General features: G+C 38.5%; 1 pseudogene; it reads left to right on the top strand.

Moving 5' to 3' along the window:
• Positions 1-14,361: 14,361 nt before the first annotated feature.
• LOC120429604 (uncharacterized) lies at positions 14,362-18,343 on the top strand (annotated as a pseudogene).
• The last annotated feature ends 1,240 nt before the right edge of the window (positions 18,344-19,583 follow it).

Genomic DNA, 19,583 nt, shown 5'->3' with positions numbered 1-19,583 from the left:
TATTTTTTTATTTGACCTCACCATCGTGTTCCCCGGCCAACTTTACATAAGAATCACTTATCGACAGAAAGGAATATGTTTCGTTCCAGAGATATCGAATTTTAAAGTTTTGAGTATTTGAGATTACCTAAATTAGCTACACTCGCCGCATATGCTAGTAGCACTCAGTCGTGCTGATCAATAATAACTACCTGGTGTTCTGTAAGATGAATTATTTTTATAACTTTATACGATTTTGAGATAATCAATACCTTGAACAATCTATTTTTTGTTTAAGGAATATTTATTGGATAATTTTTAATGCACTGTTTTTCCTGATCACAGTGTCATTGAACCATATTAAGTAAAATTTGAACTTTTAATATTTATTTGCAAATGCTACAACGTTTTTACAATATATTTAAAAAAATAATCAGTTTTCTATTGTTTTCATATTTTTCCTAATTCCTCATTCCTTCCCACTTAATCAAATTATTTCTTTTATTTGAAGCGAGAACAAATGTAGAGCTGGCTGTAGTAGATGAAATAATTCTCATAGGTTCTAGAACATTTGCCATGTGCGGTAGCCAAATAGTGCCAATCAGCAAAAACTCCAAAATCTGCCTTACGGTTTGAGAGATTGATCATTTTAAACCGATTTTTATATTGTGTGCCAGTTTCATCTGAATAATTTATGATTTTTTTCAATTCTGGTATTGCTTATTGCGAGATATAATCACGTTTCTCCTTCGCTGTGAGTGACAGGAGAGCAGTTCTCTGAGATTTCGGTCATTCGATTTTTTTTTGTATTTTTTAATCCGGCTGAAATTTTTTTGGTGCCTTCGGTATGCCCAAAGAAGCCATTTTGCATCATTAGTTTGTCCATATAATTTTCCATACAAATTTGGCAGCTGTCCATACAAAAATGATATGTGAAAATTCAAAAATCTGTATCTTTTGAAGGAATTTTTTGATCGATTTGGTGTCTTCGGCAAAGTTGTAGGTATGGATATGGACTACACTGAAAAAAAATGATACACGGTAAAAAATTTTTTGGTGATTTTTTAATTAACTTTTTGTCACAAAAACTTGATTTGCAAAAAAACACTATTTTTAATTTTTTTTATTTTTTGATATGTTTTAGAGGACATAAAATGCCAACTTTTCAGAAGTTTCCAGAATGGGCAAAAAATCTTTGACCGAGTTATGATTTTTTGAATCAATACAGATTTTTTCGAAAAATCGAAATATTGGTCGCAAAAATTTTTCAACTTCATTTTTCGATGTAAAATCGAATTTGCAATCAAAAAGTACTTTAGTGAATTTTTGATAAAATGCACCGTTTTCAAGTTATAACCATTTTTAGGTAACTTTTTTAAAAATAGTCGCAGTTTTTCATTTTTTTAAATTAGTGCCCATGTTTGCCCACCTTTGAAAAAAATATTTTTGAAAAGCTGAGAAAATTCTCTATATTTTGCTTTATTGAACTTTGTTGATACGACCCATAGTTGCTGAGATATTGCCATGCAAAGGTTAAAAAACAGGAAAATTGATGTTTTCTAAGTCTTACCTAAACAACCCACCATTTTCTAATGTCGATATCTCAGCAACTATAAATCCGATTCACAATGTTAAAACATGAAACATTCGTGAAATTTTCCGATCTTTTCGAAAAAAATATTTTCAAAAATTTAAAATCAAGACTAACATTTCAAACGGGCGTAATATTGAATGTTTGGCCCGTTTGAAATGTTAGTCTTGATTTTAAATTTTTGAAAGTATTTTTTTCGAAAAGATCGGAAAATTTCACGAATGTTTCATATTTTAACATTTTGAATCGGATTTGTAGTTGCTGAGATATCGACATTAGAAAATGGTGGGTTGTTTGGGTGAGACTTAGAAAACATCAATTTTCCTGTTTTTTAACCTTTGCATGGCAATATCTCAGCAACTATGGGTCGTATCAACAAAGTTCAATAAAGCAAAATATAGAGAATTTTCTCAGCTTTTCAAAAATATTTTTTTCAAAGGTGGGCAAACATGGGCACTAATTTAAAAAAATTAAAAACTGCGACTATTTTTAAAAAAGTTACCTAATAATGGTTATAACTTGAAAACGGTGCATTTTATCAAAATTTCACTAAAGTACTTTTTGATTGCAAATTCGATTTTACATCGAAAAATGAAGTTGAAAAATTTTTGTAAACAATATTTCGATTTTTTGAAAAAATCTGTATTGATTCAAAAATTCATAACTCGGTCAAAGATTTTTTGCCCATTCTGGAAACTTCTGAAAAGTTGGCATTTTATGTCCTCTAAAACATATCAAAAAATAAAAAAAATTAAAAATAGTGTTTTTTTGCAAATCAAGTTTTTGTGACAAAAAGTTAAATAAAAAATCACCAAATTTTTTTTACAGTGTATCATTTTTTTTCAGTGTAGTCCATATCCATACCTACAACTTTGCCGAAGACACCAAATCGATCAAAAAATTCCTTCAAAAGGTACAGATTTTTTAATTTTTACATATCATTTTTGTATGGACAGCTGCCAAATTTGTATGGAAAATTATATGGACAAACTAATGATGCAAAATGGCTTCTTTGGGCATACCGAAGGCACCAAAAAAGTTTCAGTCGGATTAAAAAATACAAAAATTAAAATTGAAGAAAAAAGACCGATTTCGTAGAGAATTGCTCAGTAGTTTCACGACGGAATTGCAAAAAATAAATTAATCAACATTTTGATCACGGAAATGGATTTCCTTCAAAATTGAGTCTAAGACCGACCCTCTCAGATTTGTGGTTCCTAAGTTATCGTCGTTTGAAGACAGAGGTTTCGCTCACAAATCGCCAAAAAGTCGATTTTTTGGGAGGGTACAAAAATGGAGGGGGTGGTCCGATTTGGATGAAATTCGGGATTTTTGCATGTTTTGATATTCTCAACAGCTCTGCCAAATTTGAGCAGAATCGGAGATGGTAATTTTCAAATGCTGTTCCGCTTCAGATGGAATGACCCATATGGAACTGCTGTATATATTCCACTTTGTCCACTAAAACTGCGATAACTTTAAAATTTCAGCGATGACCTATACATCCCGAGCAGGGGTAAATAACACGGGAATACCAAATTTTGGTATTACTTGGGCAAATAACAGCGACCAAAATGTGCCCTTGGTTGCCCAGTAATAGATGGTAAAATACCATGAAATCATACCAAAGTCTTGTATGTGGAAGGGCACAACAATACCAAACCATGTTATTCCAAGGGTAAGATAATACCTCAAAATAAAACCATTTCAACACCAAGTTGAGGTCTTCTGGATTTTTGAACATTGCTTGAATACCAAAACTTGGTATTGCCATGGTTTTAATTTTAGGTATTCCCGCGCCCTTGGAAAATCATATTTTGGTATTTCTGTGGTCTTCCACATACATGAGTTTGGTATGATTTCATGGTATTTTACCATCTATTACTTGGCAACCAAGAGCACATTATGGTCGCTGGTATTTGCACAAGTAATACCAAAATTTGGTATTTTCATACCATTTTTAGTGCAACAGTTGCAGTTAGTGAAAAAACGGAAATGATCCATATGCAACAGCCAAATCTACTCACCTGATGATTCCATGTTGTTTTTAGTGATATTCTTCACCACACCGAATGCATTTGTCATTGATGAATGGCCTGTGCTTGAAGTTCTTGAAGCTTCTGAAAAATAACAAGATTGAAAAATAAGTGTTATTAAAATGAAACTGAATTAAAATTCACCAAAATTCAATAATCTGTCGATTGACTCGTTTTTCAAAGTATTTGGTTATCCCGACTTAGAGAAATGTCAACCCTTTGGAAAAAATAATTAGTGAGTATATCACACAAATTTATTAAATCATCTTTAACATTTTTGGGTTTCAAGTCATTTTAGCGCAAAATGCATTATCTCGTAAATTTTTTTAAAGCATTTCCCATAGTTTCAGAGAAAATTGATGAAACCTTTCAATACCAAAATAATACCAAAATGTGCCATCCTGACTTAGAAAATTTTCCACAATTTCAAGTCATTTCTGTAGGGGGTATATAAAAAATGTTTAAAATCAAGTTTGAAATTTCCGGTTTTCAATTGAAGCATTTGCTTTGAGACATCATTTTAGCGCAAAATTAATTATTTTGTCAAAATTGGTCAAAATTTTCCCATAGTTTCAGAGGAATTTGATAAAACACTTTAATACCAAAATAATACCAAAATGTGCCATCCTGACTTAGAAAATTTTCCACAATTTCAAGTCATTTCTGTAGGGGATATATCAAAAATGTTTGAAATCAAGTTTGAAATTTCCGGTTTTCAATTAAAGCATTTGCTTTGAGACATCATTTTAGCGCGAAATTAATTATTTTGTCAAAATTGGTCAAAATTTTCCCATAGTTGCAGAGGAATTTGATAAAATACTGTAATACCAAAAGAATGCCAAAATGTGGAGTTCGACCATTGACAAATTCTGCAATTTTGCAATATCAAAACAATACCTTAAATTGGTATGATACCACATTTTGCTCTTGCATAATCCTTAAGACAAATTTTAAAGGGTCCAGGAATACCAAAATTTGGTATTGATACCAGAGAAAGGTATTATTACGCATTTCCCTTGTTATTTACCCATGCTCGGGATGTCTGGGTATCAAAATTTGCGTTTTTTATTTATTTTGGTACCCAAACATGTATAGGTCATCGCTGAAATTGTTAAGTTATCGCAGTTTTAGTGAAAAACGTTACTTAATCCACCTTTAGGTAGTTGGTGCCTTCCTCGCATATTTTTATCAAAATATCTGAGATCCGGCCTCTAAAAAAGTTTATTAAAAACACTAAAGTTTTTATAACTTTTGATGGGGTTGTCAGATCTTCAATCTTTTGAACGCGTTGGAAAGGTCTTTCAAATACCTTTCTAACAATACCCGAGCAGGGGTAAATAACACGGGAATACCAAATTTTGGTATTACTTGGGCAAATAACAGAGACCAAAATGTGCACTTCGTTGCCCAGTAATAGATGGTAAGATACCATGAAATCATACCAAAGTCTTGTATGTGGAAGGGCACAACAATACCAAACCATGTTATTCCAAGGGTAAAATAATACCTCAAAATAAAACCATTTCAATACCAAGTTGAGGTCTTCTGGATTTTTGAACATTGCTTGAATACCAAAACTTGGTATTGCCATGGATTTATTTTTAGGTATTCCCGCGCCCTTGGAAAATCAGGTTTTGGTATTCCTGTGGTCTTCCACTTACGAGCAATTCCAGCTCAAATCAGGAATTTTTCTGGTACTTTTGTACCCGACCCTCTCCGATTTTAATGAAACTTTGTAGACATGTTATCCTAGGCCTATATAAGCCATTTTTGTGTATATGGAGCCAATAGTACTCGAAAACAACATTTGAGAAGGGCGTAAGATATTTAAATATTTTTGTATTTTGTAATTTAAAAATTACTGTATCTCGAAACCGTTGCGTCGTATCAAAAAGTGGTCAAAGACAAACTTGTAGGAAATTGGACGGGCTTTTTGAAAAAAATACACTGAAACAAAAATACACGCCACATCTATGAGATTTTTTGATTTTTAAGTCTAAAACTTAAATTTAAAGGTGATGTCACGATTTTTTTCGTTCAAAATTTTTGAGGGAATAGCCTAAAATGTTACCAAAAGACTGACGAAAAATGCAGGATGGTATGTCACTCCTAAAAAAATACAAAAATCATTTACTAAAACAGTTCTTTTGAAAAGTGGTCTAAACGTCAAAATTTTTAAAAACCGGTAGTGGCAATCGATTCTCCAGACAATTTTACATAAAAGTCTCCATATTGACCATTGTCCTATGTCCAATTCTTGGGAAGATACAGCGGTTTTAAAAATAAAAATGTTGAAAAAACGGGTTTTTTGTGGTTTTTGGCCATTTCTATATGACAGACTTGGTTTTTCAGTCTCGTAAATATTTTTACCGGAAAGCTCGTCCAATTTCCCATAAGTTTGTCTTTCCAAACCAAAGGCACATTTTTGTCGCTGGTATTTGCATAAGTAATACCAAAATTTTGTATTTCCATACCATTTTTAGTGCAGCAGTTGCAGTTAGTGAAAAAACGGAAATGATCCATATGCAACAGCCAAATCTAATCACCTGATGATTCCATGTTGTTGTTAGTGATATTCTTCACCACATCGAATTCTTTTGTCATTGATGAACGGCCTGTGCTTGAAGTTCTTGAAGATTCTGTTGATTCTGTTAATCTGTTGATTAACTCGTTTTTCAAAGTATTTGGTTACCCGACTTAGAGAAATTTCAACGTTTTAAAAAAAATCTTAGTGGGTATATCAAAAAAATATTAAAATCAGCTTTATCATTTTTGGGTTTCAAGTCAATTAAAAATTAATTATCTTGTCAAATTTATGAAAAAAATCCCATAGTTTCAGAGGAATTTGATGAAACCTTTCAATACCAAAATTTGGCATCCTGACTTAGAAAATTTTCCACAATTTCAAGTAAATTCTTTAGGGTGCCTACAGAGTGGACGCTACAAGCGATGCTACAAGCGACGCGACTAATTTGACAGACCAAGCGACTATACGCGACAACGCGCGACTGGATTTTTGCCCCAGAGTAGACGCGACTAGAAGCGACTCCAAGCAACGCGACTGAAAGAAGCGATTTCGATGCAAACATAATATCTTTTGATGTTAAATGCAGTATTTGTTGTGCTCTAGTTCCAGAAATGGTTCTCCGAAATAATTTGGTGGCCACTGGCCACTCCAGAACCGATACTGAATGTCCCCCGGGGAACCACCGAAGAGGCCAATATCTGATCAGAGCAAAACCTGTCATTATTGGAATCTTTTTTTTTTTCATTTTGGAAGGACATCTCAGACATGGACAACCTAAATAATTGAATAGCCACTGGCCACTTTGGAACCGGTTCTGAATGTCCCCCAGGGAACCACTGATATGACCAGTATCTGATCAGAGCAAAACCTTTCAAAATTGGTATTGAAATTCTTTATTTTAGAAGAACATCTCAGAAAAAAAATATTTTGGAAGAACATTCTGAAAAATTTAGATTGACCTGGCCACTCCGGAACCGGTTCTGAAACACATAAATTTAGAAATTCAAAAATACAAATACAGAGCAAATGTTCGCTAACTGAAACGAATTCGAATTAAAAAGCACTCAAACGTTATAACCAGTTGTCAAACTGGCTTCGACATTTCAACCCCATTGTTCGACGATATCCGAACACGTTGTTTTGCTTTTTAATTATCCGCACAATCCGTACTATCCGGATATTTGTAACAAAACATAATAGTTTTGGAGATTTTGCCTAATATTTTTTACTTTAATCATTATCTGGGGTGGATATGGTAGAGCACCCAGAAATCGCCATGCTCCAGTATTCACCCACTTACAGAGTTTAAACTGTGTTTAACTAACCACCATTTATACCATTTTTGGATAGAATGCAGGTACTTAGCCGGGTCCGGTGGCGCAGTGGTTAGCGTGGTAGCCTCTCACCCCAGTATGGCCTGGGTTCAATCCCGGTGGCATTTTTCGAGACGAGATTTGCCTAATCACGCCTTCTATCGGATGGGGAAGTAAAACGTCGGTCCATTAGCGTAAACCACACATAACCTTCGGACGCCTAGAAATGAGCAGAAACTTGCAACAGAGCCCTCAAAAGACCCGGGGGTCGTTAAAGTGGATTGCTTTGCTTTTTGCTTATCAAACCTGAACTAATTAATTTATTCATGAAACTGGTAGAGGGGTAATTTATGAAACTTGTTTTATGCAAACATGGATATTTTATATCGAATAAACACAGCGTTGCTCAGTGGGTCAAAGTATCTCGAAAAGATTTTACAGACTTTTAAAATTTTATTTACTCCACTTAAAGTTTTTGTTTTGAAGGCACAGTCTACCTTAATTTTAAATATTTTTTTTTAATTTTTAAATTTATAAATAAAAAAAATAAAAAAAAATATTTAAAAAAAATTTAAGTACATTCAAATAATAAGAAATCTCAACGTTTCGTACTCCGCAGTTAATTTAAGAATTTAAAATTCAAGAATTTAAGAATTTAAGAATTTAAGAATTTAAGAATTTAAGAATTTAAGAATTTAAGAATTTAAGAATTTAAGAATTTAAGAATTTAAGAATTTAAGAATTTAAGAATTTAAGAATTTAAGAATTTAAGAATTTAAGAATTTAAGAATTTAAGAATTTAAGAATTTAAGAATTTAAGAATTTAAGAATTTAAGAATTTAAGAATTTAAGAATTTAAGAATTTAAGAATTTAAGAATTTAAGAATTTAAGAATTTAAGAATTTAAGAATTTAAGAATTTAAGAATTTAAGAATTTAAGAATTTAAGAATTTAAGAATTTAAGAATTTAAGAATTTAAGAATTTAAGAATTTAAGAATTTAAGAATTTAAGAATTTAAGAATTTAAGAATTTAAGAATTTAAGAATTTAAGAATTTAAGAATTTAAGAATTTAAGAATTTAAGAATTTAAGAATTTAAGAATTTAAGAATTTAAGAATTTAAGAATTTAAGAATTTAAGAATTTAAGAATTTAAGAATTTAAGAATTTAAGAATTTAAGAATTTAAGAATTTAAGAATTTAAGAATTTAAGAATTTAAGAATTTAAGAATTTAAGAATTTAAGAATTTAAGAATTTAAGAATTTAAGAATTTAAGAATTTAAGAATTTAAGAATTTAAGAATTTAAGAATTTAAGAATTTAAGAATTTAAGAATTTAAGAATTTAAGAATTTAAGAATTTAAGAATTTAAGAATTTAAGAATTTAAGAATTTAAGAATTTAAGAATTTAAGAATTTAAGAATTTAAGAATTTAAGAATTTAAGAATTTAAGAATTTAAGAATTTAAGAATTTAAGAATTTAAGAATTTAAGAATTTAAGAATTTAAGAATTTAAGAATTTAAGAATTTAAGAATTTAAGAATTTAAGAATTTAAGAATTTAAGAATTTAAGAATTTAAGAATTTAAGAATTTAAGAATTTAAGAATTTAAGAATTTAAGAATTTAAGAATTTAAGAATTTAAGAATTTAAGAATTTAAGAATTTAAGAATTTAAGAATTTAAGAATTTAAGAATTTAAGAATTTAAGAATTTAAGAATTTAAGAATTTAAGAATTTAAGAATTTAAGAATTTAAGAATTTAAGAATTTAAGAATTTAAGAATTTAAGAATTTAAGAATTTAAGAATTTAAGAATTTAAGAATTTAAGAATTTAAGAATTTCAAATGTTTAGATTTTTAAAATTTCAGGTTTTAAAATTCTATAGAATTTTAGAATGATGATCTCGATGATGATCTGTTTTCCTTGAGAATTAGTGACGGCTTCACCTGAATTGCTTACTACATTACCATATTAGTCCTACATTTTTACCAATGAATCAAGATTTTGCATTGTGTCCAATGTCCATACAAAAATGTTTTCAAAATACAAATTCAAAAGACGCTTACTGAAAAGTGTTCTGATCGATACGATTTCTTTGACAAAGTTATGCAGTCCAGCCTCGATTATCCGAAGGTTTCTATGGGACTTTGGGGTTCTATGTGGACTTCCGATAATCGTATCAAATTTTTGTTTTGTTTTTTTTTTGTATTTTGTTACTTTGAACAAATTTAAGTTCTGCAACTCCATTTTATTAAAATTCAAATGGTTGATTGTCATCCAAGTACATTTTCCTTATGAACGCCATGGACCATTTCCGAGATGTCCTTCCAAAATGAAGAATTTCGATACCAATATTGACAGGTTTTACCCTGATCAGATATTGGCCACTTTGGTTGTTCCGGAGAACCAGTTCCGGAGTGGCCAGTGGCCACCAAATTATTTCGGTGGACCCTTTCTGAGATGTCCTTGCAATATGAAGAATTTTGATACCAATATTGACTGGTTTTGCTCTGATCAGATATTGGCCACTTCGGTGGTTCCGGAGTGGCCAGTGGCCACCAAATTATTTCGGTGGACCATTTTTTAGACGTTCTTCCAAAATGCAGAATTTTGATACCAATATTGACTGATTTTGTCCTGATCAGATATTGGCCACTTCGGTGGTTCCCCGGAGGACATTTAGAACCGGTTCCGGAGTGGCCAGTGGCCACCAAATTATTTTGGTGGACCATTTCTGAGATGTCCTTCCAAAATGAAGAATTTCGATATCAATATTGACTGGCTTTGCTTTGATCAGATATTGGCCACTTCGGTGGTTCCCCGGAGGACATTTAGAACCGGTTCCGGAGTGGCCAGTGGCCACCAAATTATTTCGGTGGACCCTTTTTGAGATGCCCTTCCAATATGAAGAATTTTGATACCAACATTGACTAGTTTTCTTCTGATCAGATATTGGCTACATCGGTGGTTCCCCGGAGGACATTTAGAACCGGTTCCGGAGTGGCCAGTGGCCACCAAATTATTTTGGTGGACCATTTTTGAGATGTCCTTCCAAAATGAAGAATTTCGATACCAATAATGACCGGTTTTGCTCTTATCAGATATTGGCCACTTCGGTGGTTCCCCGGAGGACATTCAGAACCGGTTCCGGAGTGGCCAGTGGCCACCAAATTATTTCGGTGGACCCATTCTGAGATGCCTTTCCAATATGAAGAATTTTGATACCAACATTGACTAGTTTTCTTCTGATCAGATATTGGCCACTTCGGTGGTTCCCCGGAGGACATTTAGAACCGGTTCCGGAGTGGCCACTAAATTATTTTGGTGGACCATTTTTGAGATGTCCTTCCAAAATGAAGAATTTCGATATCAATATTGACTGGCTTTGCTTTGATCAGATATTGGCCACTTCGGTGGTTCCCCGGAGGACATTCAGAACCGGTTCCGGAGTGGCCATTGGCCACCAAATTATTTCGGTGGACCCATTCTGAGATGCCCTTCCAATATGAAGAATTTTGATACCAACATTGACTAGTTTTCTTCTGATCAGATATTGGCAACTTCGGTGGTTCCCCGGAGGACATTTAGAACCTGTTCCGGAGTGGCCACCAAATTATTTTGGTGGACCATTTTTGAGATGTCCTTCCAAAATGAAGAATTTCGATACCAATAATGACCGGTTTTGCTCTTATCAGATATTGGCCACTTCGGTGGTTCCCCGGAGGACATTCAGAACCGGTTCCGGAGTGGCCAGTGGCCACCAAATTATTTCGGTGGACCCATTCTGAGATGCCTTTCCAATATGAAGAATTTTGATACCAACATTGACTAGTTTTCTTCTGATCAGATATTGGCCACTTCGGTGGTTCCCCGGAGGACAATTAGAACCGGTTCCGGAGTGGCCACTAAATTATTTTGGTGGACCATTTTTGAGATGTCCTTCCAAAATGAAGAATTTCGATACCAATAATGACCGGTTTTGCTCTTATCAGATATTGGCCACTTCGGTGGTTCCCCGGAGGACATTCAGAACCGGTTCCGGAGTGGCCAATGGCCACCAAATTATTTCGGTGGACCCTTTCTGAGATGCCCTTCCAATATGAAGAATTTTGATTTTTATTTTTTTTATTTACAATTTAAAATTCATTTCGAACCATTTTGCAATTTTTTAATTAAATGTACTTTATTTATTGCATTAAACAATTCTTCTGCTCATTTTGTTCGAAATTTTGAATAGCGAAAAGCTGAACAAAACATCACAATCAATTTAAATCGCTTGATTTGCAAGCGACTGACCTCGGTTTGCACAGGTCGGTCGCGCGACCAATTTGACAGTTGCTTGTTCGTCGCTTGTAGCGCAGCGAAAAATCGCTTCTACTCTGAATAGGCGAGCGATTTCTGCTGGCCGCAAATGAGTCGCGCGTAGTCGCTTCGCCTGTCAAATTAGTCGCGTCGCTTGTAGCGTCGCTTGCAGCGTCCACTCTGTAGGCACCCTAAAGAATTTACTTGAAATTGTGGAAAATTTTCTAAGTCAGGATGCCAAATTTTGGTATTGAAAGGTTTCATCAAATTCCTCTGAAACTATGGGATTTTTTTCATAAATTTGACAAGATAATTAATTTTTAATTGACTTGAAACCCAAAAATGATAAAGCTGATTTTAATATTTTTTTGGGTACATTGGGTGGGCAAGTTTCAAAAAAGTGACCTTCTCCAAATATTTTTTGGTATTTTTTTTCTCGAAAGTAAACGTTCTAACTAAGAAAAATCCAAATTTTCAAAGCTCTAAGTTTGTTCATTACGGAGATACGCAAGCTGAAAGTCAAAAAATGGAGTAAAAAACTAGCGTTTTTCGTAAAAAAGGCTGATTGTTTAATTTTAACATAGCTCAGCCATTTTAAATGTTTTATTAGGACAAATATACATCGTTGGAAAGATAATGAGATAAGCTTTGAAACTATTAATAGATAAAATGTTGTTTCCAAACCAAAAACTGAAGTTTTCATCGAATAACTGGAGCATTTTTTTGACAAATCATATTTTTTTGTGTTTGTTAATCGAGTACTTTTTTTGCTAACCGATGCTAAACATGAAACTAAGATCACTTGAAAGATTGGATTATAATCTAACATTGCTGAAATTTCCAGCCTGCGATTTTTTGCGTTTTCGGAGATATGCCATTTTGAACAATTACGTTTTATCAAAATTTGCTGCAATCTACATATGCGCCCGTTTATTTCACTTGCTTTGCTACCTACTTCGTGGGCATCGTCGCTTCAAAAATCAATACCTGGTTTCAAGAAGTTCGAAATGACTTTATTGGAATTTTCTGTTGCCTACATTTAAAATTGAGTACCTTAGTCAAAATAAGGTATTCGTACCGAAGTTTCTCAAGCGAAACTGGAGAATCTCAGTTTGATACCGGAAAAAGTATTCAGCAAAATGTTGACTTAGCATGATGAATTTCTGCGATCAATCCATGAAACTGATCCACATTTAAGTTCTATGTTGGTTAGTACAAAACATCATAAAAAGTACCTTTAACATATCCTGAAGCTGTCACAAACTCTATAATCAAATGAATTTTAAGAATATGGTTTGTATTTTATCGTTTTACTTCATAATTAATATTTTGAATAAAATTAATTTTTCTGTTATTTGATTTAACAATTAAAAATTTCGCAATTTATGCCCGTAAGGGTGGGGGGGGGGGGGGTGGTCTCAAGTTATATGGCATGGACTCACAAAAAGAAACACACAGCAGTAAATAATAAATATTTGACTTAAAATGAATTTATTACGCTTAACAAAATTTTGTTGGAGGGGAGGAGGAAAGGGGGGGGGGTGAAAGAAAGAGGAGGGAGGGGTAGTGTCATTAAAGTGGGGATGTATTAGCTTATCCATAATTTAATAATATAAACTTGCAATACAATATATACGCAATTCTGTTGCACTTGCAAATGTATGAAAAGACAATTTATTATAAACAATCAACTATTGAAAAACATGAAAAGTCATAAAAATCGACGTATATCATTTCAATACCATACAATTACCCAAATTTGTATGAAAAAAACATTTAAAAAGCAAAAAAATAATTTGGCCGCCTGTTTGTATGGAGATGGCCCATATTGGGCTGGCGGTTAACAGGAAGCAGAGGTTCTTTCACGAGCTTTCTTTCTGCCTTGCTGTCTCCGGTTTATTTCTGGCACTATCGTCTCACGTTCCGGCCAGCGGGTAAAGACGGATCTGTCTCGGGTTGCTCCTGGGTAGCCCGGGTTCTCTCGACAATATTCCGGGCAGCAGCAGAAAAAAATACGTTGTGTGTGGAAACGTCATCTTGGTGAAAATTTTTGACAGGAGTTCAAGAATGACGTGACGTGAGCGTGCGTTACAAAATTGGTTTGACAGTACCCCCGTACCGTTAGAAGCTAGGGGTTAATCACTTCGAGTATACTGCATACGCGTATCATACGCACATTCTCATTGTCTGCATAAATACCGTATTGAGGATATATACCCCATACTCGTCGGTTATATCTACCCAAATATCAGCTTGGATATCATACGCGCATAATACTCGCGGAGTATTCCTAGGTTGCATACCGTATCGACTCCAATATTGGCTTCATATTGGTGCAGTATCAGAAGTGAATTGCCCTTTGGTTACAAGCGTTACCTCCGGTATTCGTCCATATTGAGCATGAGCATGAGCATGAGAGACCACCCATGGTTGTCCTTCTCCGTTGCTGAACAGGACCGTAAAATTCTATCAATACAACGATCATACGCTTCAACGGTCTAATCGTGTTTCCCTTATCAACAGCATGTATGAATGCGCTGAAAAGATAAAACATCAAGATCAACTAAACTAGATCTGGAGCTTATAGGTAACAGTCGTTGGCCACCAACGGCGCCCGCCATGTCAGTTTGTAGATCTCGGGGGGATTGGGACGGGAATGTTAGTTAACACTGGTTGTTCGAGCCTGACAGCGCCAGCTCGAAGAAAATTTGGTTTGGTTTTGGCAGCACTGCGCTTGCTGTGATGACAACTGCCACGAAGGTGGCAACCCAGCCTGCGTCGTTGCCAACAGCGGAAAAGACGCGCGCAACGACGTGTGCTCGGCAGCAAGCGAGACAGAGCTGGCAACAGCGCGTCAACGACGACGCCGTAAAGAGAGGAAGGGATCGCGCGAAACGACGTGCGTGGCAACAACGCGCCGTTGACGATGGCCTGAGCGAGAGAGCAAAAGGGAGAACGAACGACGCACGACGACGATCGTGAGTGAAGATTTTGGCGCGCAACGAAGGAGGAGAGAACGAGAAATGTGCGCGAAACGAGCAAGTTCATCGCAAGCAGCCGAACTGGTCGGACGTAAAGTCACCTCGTCGCGGTCGTCGGAAGGAAACACAAACTAATCGCTAAAGTTAAGTTAATTTAGTTAAATAGAATTAGTGCAAAGAAATTCTAGTGTTTTCTGTTTGCCTGTGATACTTCCGACCCTCCCAAGCTGGTTCCCCAAGTCCGCCTGAAGTGAAGTGAAAATACAGTCCGCTCCGATCATGGTCCAAACGAGCCGGATTTGGTGAACCGGGAGTGTGGAGACAGTGCAAGGCGGAGGGTCGTTTTTATCGCGGCAAGTGGGCACAAGGCCCAGAGTGGAAAAGACGCCGCGAAGAAAGTGGAAAACGACGCCATCTTGGCTGAAAAATGAGCCTGTGAAAAAAAGACGCCATTTTGGAAAAAAGTGCCCAGCGCAAAAGTGCGACGCCATTTTGGAAACGTCCAGAATGCGTCCAAAGAAAGAGTGAAAAAGTGCTAAGCGACGCCATCTTGTATGCGTCCAGAATCTTCTCAAGCCGGAAGTAATTCCGGACAGAAGAATCGAGAAGTGAAGTTCCGGTCAAGAGGACACAAAAGTTCCCCCAAGTACCGTGATTTCAGACTTGGCTGATTTCCGTGCTTGGTTCGGACACTGGGTCCGATCGTTGGTGTCAGGCAGAGACGGAAGAAGCTTTCGGGAAGTGGTCCTGGAAGTGAACTCCGATAAGTGGAGCGAAACCTTCTGTGAACTTGTTCCGGGAAAGAAGACGCTCGAATTGAAAGACTTCCGCGAAAGTGGTTCCGAAAGAAAACGCGAAGAACTTTCTTTGAAGTGGTTCCGGAAGTTCTTCGCAGAGATAAAGTGAAGGCGAACGGTTCCAGCAGCCGTTCCGTAACAGTGCCCTGCCACTGAAGCAACGGTGGTCGAAGAGCTTCGTCCGAGGAAGTCACCGAAAAGGCTGGTGAACTCGGAGAAGGCGGCCACATGGAAGAAGATCGATCGGCAAGAAACCCAGTCACGACGAGCACTTCGTGATCCCCAGCGGAGCAGCAAGTGCAAAGGAGATGGAGCGGTTCAACCAGCGTGAGTTGGCTCAAGGTAAGCTCACCACTATTCTTGACAGCTTGGAAGATGCCACGACGCTTACATGGGCAGCGTTGAAGACGTGCCAGAAGGAGGTAGAAACCGCGTACGATGCGTACCACACGGCGTACGAGCAGATCCTTGGCATGGTTCCGTCAACATCACGGGACGAGCAAGATGCCCTCTACGACGCCTTCGACGACCTGCACACAGAGGTCCTGACGGTCATCGAAGAGAAGCTGCTAGAAGTAGGCCAGTCCACACGACGAAGAAACGAGTACACGCCTGGTGTACCACAACGGGTGGACGAGACGACGAACCCAACAAACGCTAAGATCATCGGATGTGCCAACGAAACGGCCATCGACGAAACCCCGAAGCGTTCCTGGAAGCTGCTGGAAGAGCAGCTGGACACGGAAGATCGGGTACGACCGGAGTTTACCATCCAGCATGGTGAACGTTCCGAGAACAACACCAAGACCGTCATCGAGACGAACAAGATCGCTGACATGGATGACACGTCACAAGCCAACAAGACACCCGGAAAGACCGCAACGGACGACTCGGGTCAGCAGACCACCGGGAGCGATCCGGCACAAACGTGCGACATGTGCGGACTTGGCCAGCACAAGAGCTGGGAATGTCCGCAATTCCTGGAGAAGACAGTCCCCGAGCGGCTGTTCAAGGCAAAAGAGAAGCACCTCTGCTTCAACTGCCTCCGGACGGGACATACCTCGGCGCAGTGTGTGTCCACCGGAGCGTGCGCGACGTGCAAGAAGCGGCACCACACCCTGCTGCACGCCGAGTGCCGGAGAAACCCCAAGCAACCGACAACACAAACGAAGGTGGAGCAACCTGGTGCTCCACAACAAGCCAAAGCGAGTCAAGGGACGCCAGAGGCCAGCTCCTCTGGACATCTAGCGCCGGACGCGCTGTCAGCCGTCGCGGACTTTCGAGACGAACCCTGCAGCCCAAACCCCTGCCATGGTTTATTGATCACAAGTAAGTTCGACACACACTTGACGAAGAACACTCTGGACGGACACAACGCGAACGAGATGGCTGGCGTCGAGCAGATGCAGCCACGTTCCGACACATCGATGATTCCTGCTGGATTTCTACTCGCCGTCAGAGCCAATTAGGCTCTGCGCGAGACGAGCTTCAGCCAGGTCTTGGACGGCACGATTGGAAGTGGCGCAGCACACGAAGAAGCGGTCCTGATTCAAGGCACGGAGTTTGAGGATCGACCCAAGTTGGAGCAGCACACCGAAGCCTGCGCACGAGAAGTTGGAATCTACAAGGAAGCAAGTGAGGTGAGTGATCCAACGAATTTGAAGCAAGTTTACCTGCCGTTCCACGTGATGCTGAGAACATTTGAAGACGACGCTGACTTTTCAAGCCGAGCGATTCCTGGCCAAGGACACAAGGTTCAAGGTCCCACGACGCAGCGCTCTGCTGCACTCAGCGTACTTGAGAAGACTACAAACGCATGTGGAGGAGTAACGGTGCGTACAAGGGCGGCCTCGGCGCCGCACAAGGCTGCTGCAGTTGCCACACAGCCGAGCTATGAGTGCTCGAAACATTCAGTAGCTGCAGCACCGGCAAGGAAGAAGAGTGGCACTGGAGGACTCGGTCCACACGAGCGGTCGGTAAACGCCGACCCACTGAAGCGAGCATCACCTGAAGGCACTGGAGATGGTCCAAGTGGAAGCAGAACAAGATGCCGGTTTCCTACAATCGGCAAGCATCAACAAGCACTGGAGCACACCCCACGGGTCGGCCAGGCCTTTTGGCAGCCCCTGCGACTGTCAACTGCGCTGACCGGCACACCCTGTAAGAATGCAACGAAGTTAAGCCCGGTTTTGGAGAACAGGGCGAAAAGGGTTCGCATCGACTTGCGATTCCCAAGAGCGCCCGACGAAGAAGTAGAAGAACACTCACCTGGTCAACTTACGGCCAAACCTGGGAGGCGAAAGAGTGACCTCTGGATCGCCTGGAGAACAACGGCAGTTCTTCGCGGGTGGAGGATGTTCGAGCCTGACAGCGCCAGCTCGAAGAAAATTTGGTTTGGTTTTGGCAGCACTGCGCTTGCTGTGATGACAACTGCCACGAAGGTGGCAACCCAGCCTGCGTCGTTGCCAACAGCGGAAAAGACGCGCGCAACGACGTGTGCTCGGCAGCAAGCGAGACAGAGCTGGCAACAGCGCGTCGACGACGACGCCGTAAAGAGAGGAAGGGATCGCGCGAAACGACGTGCGCGGCAACAACGCGCCGTTGACGACGGCCTGAGCGAGAGAGCGAAAGGGAGAACGAGCGACGCACGACGACGATCGTGAGAGAAGATTTTGGCGCGCAACGAAGGAGGAGAGAACGATAAATGTGCGCGAAACGAGCAAGTTCATCGCAAGCAGCCGAACCGGTCGGACGTAAAGTCACCTCGTCGCGGTCGTCGGAAGGAAACACAAACTAATCGCTAAAGTTAAGTTAATTTAGTTAAATAGAATTAGTGCAAAGAAATTCTAATGTTTTCTGTTTGCCTGCGATACTTCCGACCCTCCCAACTGATTCTCCAAGTCCGCCTGAAGTAATGCAAGAATACAGTCCGCTCCGAACACTGGTTGTTACCAAGGGTGGGTTCTATACGATATCCACACCCCCACGTGTGCCGGAAAAAACTACTTCTACTTGGGATTTTGTTAGTTGGTAAGGGTAATGGTCAGGATTCATCATAGAGGATGATAATGCGACCCAATAATCAAGAAATTTTGTTTAATAGTGTGATGTATTATGCATTCTCAAGGCAAAAAATTGGATGATGCGGATGAGACTATTCCCAGTTATTTGGTGTTGAGTTTAGCATAAATGATTCAATCTAAGACAGCCGGCTGTGGAAAGATAAAACATTTTTTTTTAAATGCGAAAACGCGAAACCGCCCGGATAGAAAAACACGCAATCGTGGGACAACAAAGACGGAAACGGCAACGAAAATCCTTCGTAACGACCGCAACGCGCACCGTTCAAGATCACCAACGCAACTCATGACATCGTGAGGAGCTGATTAAAAACATAAATTAAAATAACGGAAATGTCCTGTCTTGAATCTATAACGCGACAATGATAAGTTTTGGAAATAAGCAAATTTCATTAGCAAAATTCTCAAAAATAACAGAAACCGTCATGAAGCGAGCTCGTCCGAATTTAACTAGCCGTTTCAGTTTTCTTACAAAAACCACCCGAGCAACATAATCAAGTACGACGTGAATCGGTAGAGTACACAGAAGCAACTGTCAACTCAGGCAAACCACCCGGAAAGTAGGTACACTCCAGAAAATGCACATACACAACACCGGGGGAAATAAACAAATCGACGGCGAAGAAAATCAAACGCGACGCCTCGACGCGAACCGTCTGAATGCACAGAACCAAATCTCACTGACCTGTAGGCAAATAAAATAGTATATTAAGATTTAAAAGGAACAATCTCACCGGATTCATTCCATCCTTGTCTCCAACAAAGCGGCCTTAGGTTGCTCGCAGCTTTAACACACCGCTCCATCACCATACTCGCCGGTCACCGTAGAGTCTTCAGATAACACTTTCCAGCGTTAATGTGTCATCGGTAACCAGAAACGCAGTTTGGGCTGCTGAATCAGCACCCACGTTGTACACATTTTCATCAAAACAAAAAAAAGCATTTTAAATTCCGATTTTCCGAACCGCGGAGCACGC

Source organism: Culex pipiens, chromosome 1 (assembly GCF_016801865.2).
Source record: "Culex pipiens pallens isolate TS chromosome 1, TS_CPP_V2, whole genome shotgun sequence".
Taxonomy (NCBI): domain Eukaryota; kingdom Metazoa; phylum Arthropoda; class Insecta; order Diptera; family Culicidae; genus Culex; species Culex pipiens.
Note: the sequence above shows the minus strand (reverse complement) of the source record. Positions and strands in the feature narration are given on the sequence as shown.